Source organism: Microtus oregoni, unplaced genomic scaffold, assembly GCF_018167655.1.
Source record: "Microtus oregoni isolate MIOR12 unplaced genomic scaffold, Mior012 000010F_ref0000083, whole genome shotgun sequence".
Classification (NCBI taxonomy): Eukaryota; Metazoa; Chordata; class Mammalia; order Rodentia; family Cricetidae; genus Microtus; species Microtus oregoni.
In genome coordinates this window covers 19,278,452-19,299,027 of record NW_024543069.1, presented here as the reverse complement: position 1 = coordinate 19,299,027, position 20,576 = coordinate 19,278,452, and the positions used below count along the sequence as shown (strand labels likewise).

Genomic DNA, 20,576 nt, shown 5'->3' with positions numbered 1-20,576 from the left:
CCCCGGGTAGACACTGTTGAAACAGTTTCTTTTGAATCACTGCAGACATGTCAGGCACAATTAGGAAACCCAAATCATCACCAGTTATAATGCTTAAGGTTTGGATCCCCAAGTTATTACTAACAAATATTTAACATTCCAGTCAATTACAACATCCAAACACAACCTGTCTTTACTATAAGACGTCACTGAAGATTGCCCAGTATCGCCCCACTCAAGACCGACCCTTCCGTTCATGCCCCCCGTTATTTCATGGAGAATTTCCTTACCTGCTTCTGGCTCCTGCGCTTAAGGTCAGACCACAGGCATTTTGGTAGATGTCTCAATGTAGGTTCCAGATGACATTCAAGCAGAGTTCTTCCTTGTCTTCAAGAAAAGAAGAAAATCAGGAACTCGACAGAAGACACGAGCTCATGGGCCAGTCTGTCACCGAATCAGGGCAGTTAGAACTCAGCGCAAGCTAGAAAGTGGAAGCCAGGAAAAGGCAGAGATATGTGGGGGTGTGGGTGTGGGGTGTGTGGGGTGCGGGTGTCAGGCTGGCCTCTGCTGCTTCCCTTGCATGAGTAACACGAATAGCAGCCTGGACGAATCTCCTTGCTCTCCCCCACTCCCCTCTGCCACATTTTGTCTTGTTACCTTTTCCTGTGCTTCTTTATCAGAAGGTGAATAGACACACAGGCTGTAACCCACAGAGACTTTCCTTTTTAAACATCACCATTGACAGTCCACAGCTGTAAGAGACGAAGAGCAAGGCTTGGCTCTTGCTGACACACTCAGGAGGAGACTGCAGAGTACAGCAGGGTCTGTGTGGGGGTGGCACTGGAGCTCCCTAGAAATTTAGAGTTAGCATTGGCATAATGATTTGATCCCTCTGGCCATGTCTGTTACATAAGGGCTGTTGCTGGTCATTTTCTTCCACATATTTTCCCCATATTTAACCATTACTGGCAAGTAGCTCATGAATAGGACTACAGGTGAACTCATCACATACTAATAATTTGATAAGTCTGTGCTGCTTATGCTACTATTTATATGTTTAGTTCATTCCGACTTCTGTAGGAATAGCTTTGAAAGGTCTGCATCCCTCCCACTGGACAGAGGACAGCAGCCTCTTTTGTCCTCAACTCCCTTGGTGTTATAACAGCATCCACCACTGCTCAAGCTCTCTGGAGACTCACAGTCATGGGAAGTCATTTATATGAAGCAGTGTATTTGCACATAACTGATACTAATCCTATATAAATACTTTAAATCATCTTGAGATTTCTTACAAAACTTAATTATAAATGTTATATAAACAACAGCATATTATTTAGGAAATGATGACAGCAAAATGTCTATACATGTTTGTTACAGATACAGTTACTTTTCTCAGTAGTTTTGATCTGTTGATTAAATTTGAATGTCAAACAGACAGATGTGGATGGAGGGCCCCATGTGGGCAGAAGCTGACTACAAAAATCTCAGCAGACTGTGAGAATGACTTAAAGGTACCACTGTTCCCAACAGCTCTTTAGGAGGCTCTTACATTTCCTTACCTTTTTCGTGGACCCCCTCGCCCCCACTTTTCCCTCCTTGCTGAGCAAAGGTGGGTCCACAGAGGGAGCCTGAGAAAGAAATCCAAACAGCGAGAGGGGCTTCAGGAGAAGAATAACCAAAGACCCCCTGCATTTCAGATGTATTCATGAAGGCTCCGTTATCTAATTGAGGTCTAATAGCTTAAGTCTGCAGTTTATCTTGTCTTAAAAGCTTGAGCTGAGTGTTTGCAGTTGCACTGACTGTACACCAAGTACTACTCTGGATTCTCCGTGTCCTTACCAAGCAGTAGGCAGTGTTCTGGACATTGAGGATGGCACAGCAATCGGCACACACATATTTTTCCCCTGTGGGAGGTACAGATATTTGTGTTTCATATGCAAACCTAACCACTCCCCATCTTCTGGCATAGGCTTTTGAAACCAGAGCTTGTTGAGGGAAGCTCCCTACTTGGCTCTGGCAGAGACCCATTCCTTCTCCAGACCACCCCACAACCCAAATAGTTCTTACCGCTGCTTTGACTAAAGACTGAGAATACCCACCAGTAGAGCTCTTTTTATACTCAGCTGCAGTATAGTCTCTTGGGTAAATAGACTTAGGGATGCAAAGATGAACGCAGGAGTCTCTAGAAGCCAGTTACTACCAGGAGTCTCCCATATGTAAAAAACATTCTCTGATTAAGCGGATGATTGACATGTTCTTCATCCCCACTAAAGAGTGCTGGTGGGGAGGGCATTATGTTTTCCTTGAGTTGGAGCTATTTGCTTCTCCGTCTCACTCTTGGAATTGTGAGGTGTAAGGATTGGACCTGCAGGTGACAGAAACGAATGCAGAGCTTAGGAGGAAGGAGTGGAGTGGAGAGCTGACATTTCACGTGGAGTCAGTGACCACAGAGAGCTTTCCAGCTTCCTCCTTTATCTCCTCTTTCTTTGAGCTAGCATAACGTGAGAACACCGAGTCCTTTCTGTGTGTGCTGTAGAAGCTTGTAGTGTTTTTCTAACAACGCTCCAGACAGCTCCAAGTATGATGCAGGCTTCACTGCTGTTCCCTCCCTCACCCGGGTTTCACGGCTCCTAGAATTGATGATTGAACTCTGTCAGAGTAGCTCCCGGTGTCTGTGTTCTGACCTTACCCTTTTACATCTCTGACTTCACTTTATCAGAGTCCAGTTTCAGGGGTTACAAACCTGTTTCATCCTGACAACTTAGGGGCTGAAACACCACCTAACTAATGCACTGCACACAGGAAAATATCAACTGTGAACAGCCAGTTTAACCTGCCTTGCAGTTTTAGTGGGGGGTGGGAGGGCAGGGAGATAGGAAGTGCAGTGCTGAGTCCTCAGAAGGAAAGCCCATGTACAAAGCTTGGCTCTAGGCACAGACACACCAACACTCAAGAGCATTTCCTTCCTTCTGGGTCCTTTTCACAGTCAATATACAAAACAACCCTAGGACGGTAGAAGATGAACATCTATGTATTTGGGGAAGAATTTATGCATTATCTGTCTTGTGTTCTTAAGACCACGTGTTTCAAGACAGGCTGTCTTTGGCAGTACTTGCTCAGAGAGTCTTTCTGATAAGAAGGCAACAGCTGTCTTGTGACTTTTTTTTCTGTGCTCAGGGAACTTTCAGGGAGTAATGCCTGAACCTGCTGCCCCGTCATGATATGTCTCTGGATGATCCAATTTCTGCTTACTCACTTACACTTAGTAAGTTAGACTCCCATGCTGGTCTCCCTAGCTCTTTTAATGGCCACAGTTAATATGTGTAACTGGCCGTCATATTTTCCAGAGAGCATGGCAGATTTGTTATAACTATGTATGAAGTATACCCAGCAGGCTCATGTGTTAACCATCTTGCGTTATAAGCTGATGGTCTTTTAAAACATTTTTATATACTTTTAAAATTGAAATGCAGTTACATCACTTTTGCCCTTCTTTTTTCTTCCCTCTAGCCCCTCCTGAGCCTCTTATGCAACTCCTTCTGTAGCTTCCCATTCTCAAATTGGTAGCCTCCTCTTCTCCTCCAACTATACAATATATAAATATTTAACTATAGTCTGTTGATGTGTATAGGGTTTCAAGGATGATCATGTTGTTGGATTGAACAACCCTAGGATAGGCTAATCCCGCTGCCCTCAGTAGTCTTCAGTGGCCTGACAGTTCCTTGTCAAGGGTTGTGATCCCATGAAATCCCCCCCCCCATTAAAAGTTAACATGTGTTCTACATTCTTACACAGCTCTGGGGACTTGGATCTGATTTGGGATAATGAAGGAATGAAGAAAACATAGACAGAGAAAAGTGGGTATCTGTCTGAATAAGTATAGACTGATCTCTCTGATGGAGAAACCACAGCACCCAAGAATTCAGAGTGTCCATTATATACAGCTGGACAGAGAGGTGGGATGTTTGTATATAGCTGGACAAAGAGACAGTTACTGCATATAAATAAAGAGGGAAGCAGGGTTTATTGTATATTGTTAAATCATGGAGGCATGCTTAGCTCATTGCAGTAGGAACAGTCTCTAGGGGAGGAGCAGTCTTCAGGCTCTAAGTATCCATGGAGAGAAAACTATGATGGATATTTTCTACAAGCAACTTTCAGCACTACAGTTGGTCCCCTGAGGATGTGTTTGCCATCTCTCCAAGCCTGTGGCTATGGGGTCCTTGACACGGCCTTGCCAACATGCACAGCATACATTATAACTTGACTTTATTTACTTTTTATACATGTCTGTTGATATTGCCACTGTTCAGGTGTTGTTTATGCAGCCGTTTCCGGAAGAACTGTTTCACAGACTTCATGTTATCCTGTATCTTATAATCCTTCTGCCCCTTTTCTAAGAGTTGTGATGTAGATATATCCATTGGAGATGGGCTTACATGCTCTGTTGATCTCTGTATTGTGCTCCAGACGTCCTTTTCTGTGATGGTCTCCATTTACAGCACAGAGAGACTTCTTTGGTGGGGGTTACGAGCTATATTTAGCTGTGGGTATAAGGCTGAGATTTAGAATGTCCTCAGGGATTTTGCTGGTGTAGTAAATATGTGGTAGTAGGAGATTTTCTTGTCAAATCTGTGACCTCACTAGCTTTGAGCAGTTGGCTAGATTTCTGGTACCAGGCGTGGCTACCCGTCTGTTGTGTGACACTCGCCTGCTGGCAGAAACCAACAGCTGTCTAATTGATGTAAGGCCCACTCATCAGCTCATGATCTTTTGTGAAGTGATTAGATCTCAAAGCCTCTGGCCTGATCAATGGCATTGCTGGGAGGGGGTAGCAAGTAGGAGATGGGGAAGAAGTTGGTCACTAGGGGATGCTGTACAAAGATGCACCTTGTCCTTGACTCTCTTCTTCTGTCTCCTCTGTCTCCTCACTCCTCCCTTCATATGTTGTTTGCCACAGTGTTCTAATTTCCCTCCTGTTCATGCCCAGGAACAAGATTGTATTTCTAAGGAATCAACTTAAAATAATTGTGTTTCACAGGAGAGTTCTGGTTTTCTGTCTCTTTGGAGACAGTCCCTAAATCATAGATGCCGGAGCTATGGTTTAGGTATATCCCCTAGGGCTCGGCTTTACATGATCTGTTAAGATCCTGCTTCAGAAAAAATCTAATTTCAGAATTAGATTTTTTATGGTGTTTTTGACTAGGGAACTAATATTCTCAAAAGCATCCAGGTAGTTTAGAAACATCACTGACTGTCACCATCCCTGCTTCGCTGTTTGGAAGCTTCTGTCCTTATTGCTGGAGGAGTATCTTTCAGGCAGGTGTTGGATTTCTTCAGCTCACCCCAGTGTCTGGACCCATTAGTTACAGCTTTGCATAATTGTGTGGACATGTGCCACAAGAAAAGAAACTTATTATTCAAAAAAACCCTAACCAGGGTGATATTAGTGAGAAGGAGAGAGGGAGAGAGGCTTACAGGAGAGAGAAGGAGATAGGGAAATGGAGTGGGGGGGATAGGAGAGAGAGAGAGAGAGAGAGAGAGAGAGAGAGAGAGAGAGAAACACTAGATTGCCATGGTGCCATGGACTAGTAGAACACATGAAGGAACATTAGGATAAGCTTTGCTGTCTGTAGTAATGTCATGTCGGAGTTTGTTCTGGGGACCTTAGGCTTTGTATAAATTGATAATCCTTAATGTGAAATACTTGGGACCAAATGTGTTTCTTCAGCTTTTGGAATTAATCAGATGTAAAGAACTCCCACATTCATGGATTGGAAGAATTGTGAAAATGAGTATACTATATAGCATTTAATCTATGGATTAAAATGCAATTTCCATCAAAACTACAGTGGCCTTTTGTCTAGAAAAAGACTTCGTAATGTGCATGTGTGTGTGTGTGTGTGTGTGTGTGTGTGTGTGTGTGTTGTTTTTATAAGACAGGATTTCTCTGTGCAGCTTTGAAGCCTGTCCTGGAACTAGTTCTTGTAGACCAGGTTGGCCTTAGATTCACAGAGATCCACCTGTCTCTGCCCCCGCCCCCCGCCCCGAGTGCTAGGATTAAAGGTGTGCACCACTACCCACCCGGCACATGCTTCTTAATATTTTTAAGGTAGTGTAAAAGATCTACCAGAGCTAAGACAATACAGAGTAGAAAGAGCAATGCAGAGACTTCTCAGTACTGGACCGCAAGCTGTCGTCCAGAGCCACAGTGTGAAATCAGCCCTGGCCCTGGTGGTATAGAGGAACCACACACAAGCCAGCAAGCACAATTGAAATCTTTGGCAGAGATTTCAGAAACTCGCACCCAAAAGAAGACCGCCTCCTCAGCTGGAGCTGGGGAAACGGGATGCTCACACGAAAATGTGTCTCCGTTCCTCCCCTTGCACAAAAATCAATTCAGAGTGAATCCCAGACATCAAGTAAGACCTGGAACTCTGAAACTGAAGAAAATACAGCTAACACTTCTTCAAAATAAAGTTATAGGCACGTGTTTTCTGAAAAAAAAAAAGAAGCCAGTAATATAGGAAGTAATCTAAAGAACTGACAAATGGGATCACACGTAATTAAAAAAAAATCTTCCATGTAATTAAAAATCATCTGCAGTATAAAGGACACCTAGTAGCAAGAGTGAAGAGAGCCCACCTAGGGTAAGTAAATATTCCCTGCCAACTGTACATCTGATAGGTGAGTGTTACTTAGATGCTGTAAGGAATCTCACGAATTAAATACAAAACACAAATCATGATGTGGAGTAGGCTGATGAAGTTAGACATTTTCAAAGGGAAGAAATACAAAGAGCTGATAAATCGTTGAAGGAATAATCAATATTCATAGCCTTCAGGGAAATGCAGTCAGAACAAATGCCTTGGAGAAGACGGAGGGTGGGTGTTAGTGGGGGTGGGGTGGGGGAAGGAGCCTTGGTTCACTGCTGCTGGGAGTGTCAACTGTGGAAGTCGGTGGGGAGGTTCTTCAGAAAACTAAAATAGGCTACAGGATTTTGTCCCATTTATATTGTCATTTGTTATGTGACTTTTCCTGGGAAGACATTAAATATTTATTCACCCCAGATAAGCACTAATGGCAGTCCAAGGGGATGAGTCACCCTGAGTCTGGCTAAGTGGACGATGAGTTTATTGGGGTTACTCAAAGGACTAAGGGCCAAGGGTTACTGAGATGAGCAGGAGCGACACACAGGCCACTGGACCCAAGCAAAGTCACCCAGCATGGAAACTGTGTCCCTGCAGCTCTGAAATAACGAAAGCAGCTCCCAGCAGGTCGGGGTCTCTCTCCCCAGGTACCGTGAACTGCTTATACAACCCTGGGGAGGCTTGAGAATTTTAAAAGTTTTAAGAGTTTCTGGAGACTGGTAAAGCTTTTTTAAATCATAAAATATGCTTAATTAATATGAATATAGACAGAATGAGTCAAAGGGGGAAGAAAGAACAGATGGAGCCAATAGGAAACAATTGTAAAGATGGTTAATTTGAACATGACTGTATTAATAATCATTAATGATAAACGGCTTAAACGCCAGTCAGAAGCTAGATTTTCAATATAGATTTATAAATATTTGACAGTATCAACTTCATTCTCTCTCAAGGAATACATTTTTACATTTGCAGATGGGTTAAAAGTGAAATGATCATTATGGGATGTTAGAAAATATTTTTAACTTAATGAAAGGCAAATATTTGAAACAAGTAAACATTGTATTTATATGTGGTGGTTAGAGCTAAAGCACGAACCCAAAGGGAGTTAATGACACTACATGCAGATCAAAAAAAAAAGGAAATGCCCAACACTAATGTATATATTCATCATGAGTAGAAAAAAACACTCTAGACCGGGTAAAAATAAGTGCACGTAAATGTTAGAGATCAAGAAAATTGCACATAGGTCCAAAGTTGGCTCTGCGATCAAAAATAGAGCCAAACCTGGTTCCTGGAAGCCCATATCAAAGTCAATAAACAACTCAGTAGATATATTCAGAAGGGCAGGGAGCAAGGGAGTGGAAGGGAAGGAGACGGAAGGAAGGAGAGAAGCACGGAAAGGGAGGATAGCGCTATCAAAACTGGTAGGTAGAATGGGCTTAAGGTAGCTAATACAGAAAGACTCAGCCACTGCAGTTAACACGATTCCCTAGGCAGCAGGCCTTGAACTGTATGAAAGTGGAGAAGAGGAACTGTTCATTTCTCTGTTTTGGACTGTGGATGTGATATGACCAGCTGTCTCAAGCTCGGAGCTGACTTCCTCTCACTGATAGGCTGCAGCTTGGAATTATAAGCCAAACAACCCCCGCCCCCATTGCCTTTTGATGGGTCTTTAATCACAGTGACAGAAATGAAACTAGAATTCAAGGATACGTGAAAAAACACACGGACCCCATGAACGAGACTTGGATTCTATAAATTATTATTCTGATTACTCTTTTGATTTTTTTCTGTCCAAAATAAAACACAAGTTTGGAAACGCATATAGAATAGGTGTCAAGCTCAGTGAATTATTCTAAGACAGTCTTAAGCCACCAGTTAGTTCATAATATAAGTTTGCCAGACAATTTACATGTCTTTGAATAATACCCAACTCACCGACAGACAGCTGCCTCTCTGGTCCTTTGTGTTCAGGTGATAGCCCTGGGAGATCTGCTCTTTTCTGAAGGGAAACAGAGAAGAATTGGATCTAGGAATGTGGGGGGTATGGGGGTACTGGGGGAAGTGGAGAGAGGGGAAACTGTGATCAGGATGTAATAAATAAGAGAAGAATAAAAAAATAAAACAACAGAAAACACCCTTCTCTTCACTTATGGAGCTGGAATTTGAGGTTTTTTTTTTCTTTTTTGAGATTATAATATAGCTACATAATTTTCCCTTTCTTTTTCTCCCTCTAAACCAGTGTGTCTCAACCTTCTTAATGTTCCAACCCTTAAATACATGTTGTGTTGACCCTACCCATAAAATTATTTCGTTTCTATTTCATAACTGTAGTTTTGCTTCTATTGTAATGTAAATATCTGATACACAGGATATCTGATAAGCAACTCCAATAAAAGGTTCATTTGAGCCTCCAAAAGTTAGTGCCCCATAGATTGAGAACATCTGTCCTAAACCCTCCCATACTCTCCTCCTTGCTCTCTTTCAAATTCACATTCTCCTTTTTTATTAATTATTTTCACATCCATGTATGTATTTACATATATATATTTCTAAATACAATCTGCTTAATCTCTATAATAATCTCTTACTCATATGTATGGTTCCAGGGCTGGCCATTTGGTAGTGGGTAATCAGTTGGTGTATTCTTCTCTAGGGAAGATAATTTCTCCCACCTGCTGTATTCCTTAGTTGCCTGCAGTTCTTTGTGTAGAGTTGAGCCTTGTGGGTTTTTCCTCATTCATTTTGGTAAGTTTATTGTTATTGTCCTTGTTCAGTCATGTTTAGGCAGTCGTATTGATGAGATGCTGATATTAATAGGAAACACAGTCTCAGAGCAACTTCCAGGATCTTTCTGCCCCCTCATCCGAAATGTTCCCTGCGCCTTAGGTGTAGGAGTGTTTTATAGCTGTATCTGTTGGGACTGGGTTCCCATGCTAGACAGTCACTCGTTGAGGTCTCTTCCCAGGTGAATCCAGACAGTTACATCTTGAAATGGAACATTTTAAATTTTGCCTGCTTTCCTTTATTGTTCCTTGGCATATGCCAAGAAATGTCAAAAAGGCGACCCCATTTGAAACTGAGGTCTTTCCACACACTTCTCTCACTCTGGGGGGGGGGGGGGGGCGTCAGAAATGAAGACAGTGATGTGCTCGTGACAAGTGACCCCAAGTCTGAATATTTGCCCAGTCTTGCTCTTCTGTTCCGTCAAGCAGTCTCCCTAGCAGTCAACCCACCAAGTCATTTAATAACTGAAATTTTTCTGCCGTATTATCCTGTGAGAGGTCAAATCTAGCTGCAAATAAAGAATACTTTGCCAATTGCAGAGTCCAAACAAATATTTTCAAAAGATATCAAGTTCATGCTTTCATTTTTCTTGGTTTTGTCCCCAAAATATACAAAACTGACAGAAAAGCGCAGGACAAAAAAACATGGTATGCTTTTCTGTAGAATAAGTGGAAAGTGAACAACTCTTTATCCTAAACCAAGCCCTGCACACACACACACACACACACACGCACGCACGCACGCGTGCGCGCACGCACGCACGCACGCACGCGCATACACAGACATAGGAAAGATGAGAACAAGTGACCCCCAAGCTCCTTTGCTGTGCCCCTGTGCAGCTACTGGAGGGATGATACCGTACTGTGGGAATGACTATTTCTGAATTCACAAGGAGCTTGTCATTTTAAATTCTTAAACCCAAGTCCAAATATAGCGAATGAAAATCTTGAGGCTCGTGGGGGCCGAGGCCAGGATGGCAATTGACTTTTCCTAACTTGGCTCCAGGTAGCGAAGCAAAGAGGAGCCTGTGGCTCTCCTCTTCACAGTGAGCCATACGTAGTCTCTGAGATTCAGACCTAGCATCAGAGGAAACACATCCCCTGATCCCAACCAAGGTAGTCGCCTTATCCTCCCAGGACACATGTATAAGGTGAAGTCCAAGTGCATAGTGCCTTCTTGTGTGCATGTTCCTATTTAACTCTCTTTGACACACATGTGTCTCCTGCTGGATTGTAGCTGGTTCCCGTGTCATTATTTCAGTCTCACCGCAGCCGTCAGAGTCTGGCCTCTGCATTGTCTAGAAGGATACTGTCTGCTAAAAGCCGCTCTCTAGAGCCCAGCATTTCCCAGTGGCCCAAGCTGCCCAGAGGATTGGCAGGGTACAGCCTGTTATATCCTGTTCGAATAAATATTTGCAAGGAAAATAAATTCATGGCAACACTCATTAACGATCATAACCAAAACTGTCTGGAGAATTCCCTGAGGGGCTTAAGAGAGAATTAAGCCTGGCTTCCCTGAGTCACTTCCTGCTGTGTTCTACTTCATTGGTTCTGCTCCCATCGCTGCATATGATCCTGGAGTCACATGATGTTTAACTATGGCTCAGTTATTTCTGGAAACTCGTGGAACACGTGTCACCAATACGTTACTAAATAGCTATAGCGGTGTTAATGTTAGTGGGACCTGAAAAGATGTCCTCGCGTTTCCTCCCTGCCACCATCACTTCGTGCTTTGATTCATTCTTCCTTTTCCTTACTGTGGTTAAGCGTACATAAATATGTAAATTTACCCTGCTGACTCCACTTAGTGTTTTTTTTTTTTTGGGTTTGTGTTTTAAGGGCTCATCACTAGGAGGCTCATCCCAGAAGACTAATTGTCCCTCTCTCAGCAGCCATTAACTGCCTGTAGTTCTTCATCTGAGAGTAGGGCTTTGTGTGAGATTTCCTCCTTTCCCATTGACCTGGCAGCTGGTGTTGTGTTGTTTGGGTCTTAAAGTTTAGATAACCATACTGTTGTTATTTCATAGGTGCAGCTTTTCCATCCTGTGTAGAAGAGACAGCCATGAAGCAGACATCCTGGTCCCCTGACTCTTATACTCTTTCTGTTTCTACCTCTGCAGTGTTTACAGAGCTATAGGTGTCTGGGTTGTGTTTTTCAGGTTGGGTTAGGCACCCCACAGCCAATTATTGCCTGCATTTTGGACAGTTGTGAATTTCTTTTTTTTGGGAGGGGTATGAAGTCATAATATTTATTATGGTATGCATGCTATTAGTATTTTCTTTAATGCTATGTTCCATTGATAAATGAAGTTGATGATTTAATTCTAAATGAACCAAGAGTACATTTAAAGTAATTGATGCAAATAGTAAAGGAAAACTTTAAATCATACATATTTTTGATGATATTATTCTCTACAATAGAGACCTAAAGACAACCAGAGCTGGAAAACACCTTTAGCAAAGAAGCAGAATGCAAAATCAACAAATGAAAATCAGTAGCTTTTTTATATAACATTAACGTATTAAGGAGGAAACAAAGAAAGCAATTCTATTCAGAACAAGTTCAGAATTACCTGTGAATAAACATTCAGTAAATTGAAAAGAGAAATAGAAATGAAATGGACTACCCTTAAGAAAATAAAATGTTGCTGAAAATGTGGAGAAAAGAGAGCCCTTAAGCACTGCCAGGGGGAATAGAAACTGTTCCAGATACCCTAAATCAAAAGAAAAGTTCTTAAACAAAGCTAAATGTCGGACTAGGTATGGCTCTGCCACATCACTTATGGGTATGGACCTTAAGGACTCTAAACCAACATGGCGCATCATGTCCCAAGATAACTGTACATTCACCTTATTGTAGCATTTGTCCCAATAGTTGAGTGATCAAGTCAGCCTGGAATTTTATCAGCAAATGAATGGATAGGGAAAATGTGATTATAGATGGCTAGATAGATGATAGATAAACAAGTAGATAGCATATAGGTAGATGATTGATAATGTAGTCAGTGTAATTTTGTTCACAATAAAGATGAATAAAATTATGTTATTGGAACGTGTATACAACTTGAGATCATTACATTAAATGAAATAATTAGGCCATAGAAGGAAAATAATCATGTTTTCTCTCATTTGTGGGTCTTAGAATTATTTACATATATGAAAGCCTGTTTATGTATATGCATGGCGATGTGAAAACATAAGGGGAATGAGGAGAAGAAGCATAGTAATGGGAGGGAAAACAAAGAAAGGCTAAAGGGTCGTGGGCAAATGAATTCGGTCAAACTCTAGTAAAAGAAAGTAGAAAACATGCTGAAATCAAGCAGTGACTTTCTGCTTCCAAACACTTCAGAATAAAGACGTCATGACGGTTCTGCTGGTCAGCCCGTTCCTCAGTGACTGTGTGTGCACATGAGGCTCACGGTGACTGTGCATGAGCCGGCACCTCAAACTTTAGATGGTGGGATCATTCCTTGCTTTTCTCATAAATTCATTTCTGAGTTGATGTCGGTGGAAATGGTCATGCTCATCTTGTCTATTTCCTGTGCTAATGGCACATTTCCATGAAGTAAATATTTTTAGAACTAAAGACATTCCATCCGCTGCAGAAGAAGCTGCTGCTTCCTCCTCCTCCTCCTCCTCCTCCTCCTCCTCCTCCTCCTATTCTTCCTTTCTTCTCAGAAAGAGATAGTGTATTTTGGACCCATTTTGAGTGGCCATAGCCCAGGAGCACAGATTTATATTACCCATATTCTTGTTTCAATGTGGAAGAAGTTTTGCTAGGTTTTTATAGTTTTACAGAACAGAGAAAGTCATAAATCAGGGCGAGTTCACTGGCAGTTACATGAGAGAGGCAGGTAGAAGAGACGGCTAACTTTTCTATAGGCTCATGATGCTGACTGCTAGCGCCCTTAGCTTATGGATTGATAGAAACTAGTTGCCTACTAAGTCGTTAGACTCTAAAAGGCTATTATCACATTTATTCTATTGTCACAAGACGTTAGCTCTGACACAGCGTGGCATAGGATGGCTGTTCCAGAGAGCTAGAGCTTAGCCCAGTGGAAAGTAAGGAGCCTCTGCACCCAGCGCACTCCACAGTATGAAATTCTGACCAGGTAGGTTGTCTCGCAGACGCAGATCGCTTCCAGAATATTCTTTCACAGCAGACACAACTATTTTTCCCCTCCCTCAGGAGTTTTCATTTACAGTTCCCCCATTGGCCAAATATTATTTTTTAAATATTATGAGTTCCCTTGTAGCTAGGCAGCTGTTTCTTAGGATTTGATGTAGAGGAGGCTGAGTAGTGGGCAGGACAGCAGTCTTTGGGAGAGAGGAAGAGCTGGAAAAGTCATCAAGAAACTCCCAATATTTCTGTGTCTGTTTTTAAACATAAAGCAAAGAAAGCCAGTCTACAAGCCACAATCCCAGAGAATTTAGACAACAATGAGAACATAGATCTAATCTACATGGGAAGTAGAAAAAGACAAGCTCTCCTGAGTAAATTGGGACCTTGGGGGATGGTTGAAGAGGGAGGGGAGAGGCAGGGAAGGGAAGCAGAGAAAAATGTAGAGCTCAATAAAAATCAATTAAAAAAAAGAAACTTCCAATCATTATGATCTGGATCTAAACTTTTTTTTACGACTTCTGTTCCTGATATAACATTTACATGTGACATAGATTATCTAAAATTAAGTAAATCAAAAATAGTTTGACTCGGTGGAATAAAGATAAAAGAAGAACAGAATCTCTAAAATAACCAAAATCTATATATTTTAATGAGATTGAAATTTAAAAATTTTAAACAAGATTGACCATATAGGTCCCCCTGTATTTATGGTAATTTGTACTCAATGTGCTGTCTTGCATGTATTTAAGTGGTTAGAAATGGGAATTTTAGAGGAGTAACTCTAGTATTGTCTCACTTTTATATTAAAATACAATATTGTTTCATTATTTGTTTTTTACTCCTGGATACTTGTACGATAGAATATTCATTTCAGATATAAATTAAATCAAGAAACATCAGTGTTTTAAGGTATAAAACATCATCAATTTTATTAGATATTGATATCTTTTGTATAATTTAGATAAAAATAAGTGACCCAGTTAAGTAAATGAAATTAAAATTTGATTTAAAAATCAGACATTTTCTTTTATCCAGATCAGACAAGAATGTGAATATATTCCAATATTCATAAAGACAACAGATAAAGAATCTTTCAAACATTAGTTTGAAAGCAAACAGTCATAAAAAAAGAAGATACGATTAGAGAAAGGACATGGAATTTTCATTTGTACGTCCATTAAAGACAAGATTAGTGTTACTTTATCATTTATAAATTTACCAGATGGAATTTATAATATAATTACAAAAACATTAAAGTAACATCACATGTGAGAAACATTTAGTTGCTCAGAGCCCTTGTCAGTGGTGTTGAGGGCAAGTACATGCGGCACTTTTGAAGCCCCATGAGGGTGATCTCAGGTGATGTGAGATTTACTGCCTCCTAGGAGTGAGTTAGAAGTCCCAGGACAGAGAGTCCTGTCCTCTGAATCGGCATGGAGTCCCTGATGTGATCTCCTTCTAGCATAACAAGCTTCCTGTTGGGGTGTCAGAGCTACATGACACAGACAACTATTTAGAATAGTGCATATATTTTCTTCTACCAATTGCAGCATATCAAATTTCATATTGAGATGCGTGATCCATTTGGGGCCAATTTTATGTGCCAGGTGATAGGTACAGGTCTGGTTTCATTTTTTCTGTATGTGGAACCCCAGCACTATTTGTTGAAGATACTTTCTTTTCTCAGTGTGTGTTTTTGGCATCTTTGTCAATATCAGATGACTGTAGTCTCTTGTGTTAATGTTTGCATCTTCCATTTTGTCACATTTTTCTACACTCTAGTATGCTAATAACATACTAATTTTATTACTTTATTTCTGCAATATATTGTGAAATCCGGAGTGGTAATCTCTCCATCATCAGTCCTTTGCTCAGGATTGCTTTGGCTATTTGGGATCTTCTGTGGTTCCACAGGATTTTAGCGTGTTTTTCCCTGTGAAGAGTATTGTGTCTGTAAATTGCATGTAGTAGAATGATCATCTTCATAATGTTGATTCTTCCAGGCCATGAGCCTGAGGAGTCTTCTCATTTTCTAGTGTCTTTCTCGGTCTCTTTCTTCCGAGATTTAATGTTGCTATAGTAGAGGTCTCTCGTGTATTTGGACAGGTTTATCCCTAGGTACCTCAGTCTTCTTGGCAGCCCCTGTGAAAGGAGCGTTTCCACGATCTTCTTATCGGTGTGTGATTGGTATATAGAAAGGAGACCCAATTTGGTGAGCTGATTTTGTATCCTTCCACTTTGCTGAAATTGTTGATAATTTTTAGTTTTTTGGTGTAATTCAGGGAAATTTTGTGTATTTTTCTACTTGCACCCTGTAACTTTGTTGTAGTTGTTATTGCCTTAGTTAATGCTCCAGGCACTACACTGGAAAGGAGTATGGATAGAGACAGCTCTAACTTGTTTCTAATTTAAATGGGATTCCTTCAAGCTTTTCTCCACTTAGGGCAATGTTGGCTGTGGATTCGTGTGTGTGTGTGTGTGTGTGTGTGTGTGTGTGTGTGTGTGTGTACACGTGTGTGTATCTTTTATAATGTTGGAGTGTGTTCCTTCCAGTCCTATTCTTTCTAAGGCTTTTATGTTGAAGGCACTGAACTTTGTCAAAAGGTCTTTTTTGTATCTAATAGATAATTGTGTGGGTTCTTTGTCTTTAAGTCTTATTTAAATGATTTATTAATTTATTTACATATGTAGAGCCATCTCTGTATTTCTGATATAAAGTCACCTTGTTTGTAGTGGATCATCGTTTTGATAATATACCTGTAATTTTTAAGCACATTATTGAGGATTATTTCATCAGTGCTCATCAGGATATTTGCCTATGGTTTGGGGTTCTTTTGTTGTAGCTTTCCCTGAATTTGGTATCAAAGCAACATTAGTTTTATAAGATGAGTGTGGACGTGTTCTTCTGTTCTTATTAAAAAGTAATAGTTTTGTAATAATTTATATGTAGGCACTTAAAGCTAAAAGTTCCCTCTTGGACTGCTTTTAATGTGTCCTGGAAGTTTGGTGATCATGTGTGGCCATTTTCATTTACTTGTAGATTTGTAAACCTTTTCATTTTTTCTTTGAACCATCCATCATTATATAATATTTAACATTGATGAGTTTATACACTTACCAGTGCCTTGTTTGCTGTTGAATATAATTTTTATTGTATTTTGACCGAATAAAATATGTGGAGTTATTTCAGTGCTTTTCAATTTCTTTTAGATTTGTTTTGTACCCAGGATGTGATTTATTGTAGAGAATACATCCATATATTGCTGAGATATGTGTGTGTGCGGATCTTGGTATTTGGGTAGATTAATATGTAAGTTCTCTTCTATGTATAATGGCATTCCATTCTGTCATTTCTCTGTTTTATGTTTGTCTAGAAGACCTGTCTGTTGCGGAAAGTGGGGCAGTGAAATCACCTACTATTACTGCGTTGGAGTTAATCTAGATCTTTAAGTCAAATATATCAATAACATTTTTAATTATGCTGGAGTTTGTTGTGTATATGTTTAGGATTGTAATGTCCCCTTAATTAATTATTCCCTTGATAAAAATAAAATATCTTTCTTCATTTCTTTGGATTACTTTGAAAATCTGTTTCATCAGATAACAAGACAGTTACATCTGTTCACTTCTTGGTCCCATTTGCTTGAAATACTTTTTTATACCCTTTTGCTTTAACTGCTGTCTATATTTAAAGTTAAGGTAAGTTTCATATAACAGCAGACAGATGGACTTTGTTCTTAACTCATTAAAAGATTAGGCCATTAATATTTATTTTGTTTTTGAAAGAATCTTGTTGATTACAGTCATTTTCTTATTCTGTTGTTTGTGTTCTACTTTAGGTTCCAGTAATTATATCATCGATTGTTTTTCTATAGTCTTTTGACAATGATTATCTTTCTCTTCACTAAGAAGAACTCTTTTCAGGATTTTCTGTAGGCTTTGTTTGGTGAGCATAGATTCCTGTCTATTTAGATCATAGAAAGTTCTCTTTCTTCAACTAGGGCTGACAATTTTTCTGAGCAGAGTCGCCTACATTGGCATCCATGGTTTTTAGAACTTGAAGTACATTGCTTCTGGCTATTCTATCTTTTAAATTTTCCTTTGAGAAATCAGTTATCATTCTGATGTTATTTTTCTTTATTTATATAAGACTGTGTTTGTTTTCTCTTGTGGTTTTCCAAACTCCTCCTCTGTTATGTATCTATGGTGCTTTCATTATAAGAGGTTGTGGCGAAACTCTTTTCTAGTTCTAATTGGTGTTCTGTTGCTACTTACATCTGTGTGGGATGTCTTTACTTAATTCTGGGAAGTGTTTCCTCCATGATCTTGTTGAATATTTGATCTATACCATTGACTTTGGATTCTTCTTCATTGATGACTATAATTTGATATTGGGTTTCTCCCTTGTATCCGGCAATTCCTATTATGTATTTTTAATTTTTTTCATATTTTTTGCTGGTGTCTTCTCATTCTGTTTTATCTTCAATTTCATATACTCTTTCTTCTATTTGATCCACTCTTTGTATGACTTTCCCATAAATTTCTAATTGGATTTTTGAGGTTTTCAGTTTCATCTTGAGTTCTCTTCAAAATCCATCTTTGTTGCATCCAGTTTTCCAATCCTAGATTGTCTTCATTGTCTCATTCAGTGGTATGTTTTTCTTTTTCCTGGGATCACTCAGGTGTTTAGATGTATTCTTCAGTTCACTGAGTTGTTTGTTAGTTTATTTAAACTCCTTGAACTCTGATGAAGTTTCATTGTTCTTTGAAGCTCTGTGTCCCGGAGCTGATCTAGGTAATTTGCACTGGGGAATGTATTTATAGGACTGGTGGATGTGTGTGGGTTGGGCTATCCTTTCTTGGCTTTTCATATTATTTGCGTTTTAATGATAAGGATGTGGCACAGGGAGGCAGCCTGCCTACTTAGAGCTGTGGGGAGCCACAAAGAAAGGGAGCTAGGCTAAGTGGGGGGCTTTAGTAGGACTGGGATAGAGATGGGAGGGCAGCATGGATTCATGCAGCTGCAGTGGTTATAGGATCTCTGGTAGGAAGTAGGGTTGGGGTTCTGTAGCCAGCCTCAAAACAAGGGAAATGGGATGAGAGGTAAGCCTGTTTGAGGAAGCAGGACTAGGGGGGCTCAAGTGGAGGAGGAGTGGAGGGAGACCACAGGTAGACTACCCAGGTCTGCTTCATTTTGTGTGGCTGCAGTTCTTCTCGTAGGAAGTAAGGCAGGAGTGGTAGGGCATTTCCTTTCTTTATGTCTTGTCCCACTGTCTGTCTCTCTGTCTGTCTTTCTTTTCTCTTAATTTTATGAATCTTGTTTCTTTTCCTCATTATGTATATCTTGGTCTTAATTATCCTCCCTACAGGAAGGCTTGTTTTAGTTGCGATAAATAGCTTGTTAGCCTTTGTGGTTGGTTATCCCTCATCTGACAACTTGAAATACTCTAACCTTTGAAATTTGTTGAATATGCTGATGTTCCACTGTTGGGTTTGGGAGCATATTTATTGTGCTTTCGGTTTTATTTAGTTGCTTGCTTTCACCTAAGGTTCCACTCTTTAGACCTGGTTGACGTTGAACTCAGTAAGGGGCTGAGGATTGACTGAAATATGTAGCATCTTCCTGCCTCAGCCTTCTGAGCAATTAGATGACAAGTACATCTGCCATGCCTCGCAGACTGCACAGTCTTGGATTAGAGGCACCCAGTCCCAATTACAGCTTGTTTTTCTTTACTGGTTTTTCATGCACTAGACGGCCGGGATGACATAAACATGATTTTCCCTTGTCTGCTGTTCTTACTGCTTCTTGGCAAGAAAATCTTGGCGTACAAAATTTATACGTGCAATTGACTCATTACGAGGTCTGGTGTGGAGTATGAAGCTTATGGAAATATGGTCAGATTTGTGAGCAATCCGGAAATATTTCCATGGAGGATTCAAATTGATCTTTTCTCCATATTGTTTTCCATAATGTTAATGCTGGACATTTTGTGTTTGTGAGTAAATGGACAGATTAGTTGCTATACAATACATTTTTTTTCTTGTTGGAGTTTAAAGTCTCTTATTGCTTGAAAAGCATTTTAGTTTAATAGTCAGTATATATTGATTATATATATATACATATGCTTATAAAATTAATCTTATGGTAATTAACAATAGAAATAACTTGTCCTTATTCCAATACTAGACACGAGGGACAATTTAACATAACTGCTAATAAAATAATTATTTCTCTCTCGATATAATCTCTTCTAGGTATATCCATTTATTTGAGAATGTCATTTCTCGTTACTGGCAAATAATATTCCTTGTGAATGTAACCCATTTTCAGTATCCATTCATCTATTGAGGGATATTTAGGGTGTTCCCGTTTGCTAGCTCTCGTGAGTAGAGCAGCAATGAACACAGCTGAGCAAGTGTCTGCGGAGTAGAATGCCTAGTCCTTTGGACATATGCCATGTGAGTTTTAGTTTTTGTATTGAAAGGCTCTCCGTACTGATTTCCGGGGGGGGGGGGTGCACTGGTTTGCATTCCCAGCAGCAGTGAGTGAAGGTGCCTGCTGCTCCTCCACATCAACAGCGTTTATCGCAGGCGTTCAGCTATTTTAGCCATCTAACTCGGTAAGATGGGATCTCGATGTTCTTTTAAATTTACATTTCTCTAATTGTTAAGAATAATTAACTTTTTTTGAAAGATTTCTTACCCATTTTAATTTTTTTTTTCTACTGAGAACTCTCTGTTTAGACCCTTGCTCACTTAGGATATTGACTTAAGGAGGGACTTTAGCAGTGTGAGAACAAGCAGCTGAGAAGGGCTAGAGGGAGGAAACGGAGGAGGGAAAGCGGTGTAATTCTATTTTAATGAACATATCACATAAATAAAATGTAAAATATAAAATAAAAGAGGGCATGGTTCCTTTCTTTGAGACACTCATCCTCGAAAAGGAAAAAAAAAAGTTAGAATAATGAGTATTTACTTTCTGTTTATCTATGATGTTTGGGATTGCGTGAAAGAATTTTTGTTCCCTTGACATGT

General features: G+C 40.1%; 2 protein-coding genes across 14 annotated transcripts in view; one reads left to right on the top strand and one right to left on the bottom strand.

Annotated features, from left to right (window-relative positions):
• P2ry14 (purinergic receptor P2Y14) overlaps nt 1–356 on the bottom strand; it is a 46,934-nt gene extending 46,578 nt beyond the window's left edge. The window contains exon 1 of the mRNA XM_041659486.1: nt 270–356. The gene's annotated coding sequence lies outside the window, so the exon portion shown is untranslated. The remainder of the gene's footprint in view (nt 1–269) is intronic.
• The window catches only part of Med12l (mediator complex subunit 12L), a 310,727-nt gene that overhangs the window by 159,093 nt on the left and 131,058 nt on the right, over nt 1–20,576 (top strand). The gene's annotated exons all lie outside the window — the stretch shown is intronic.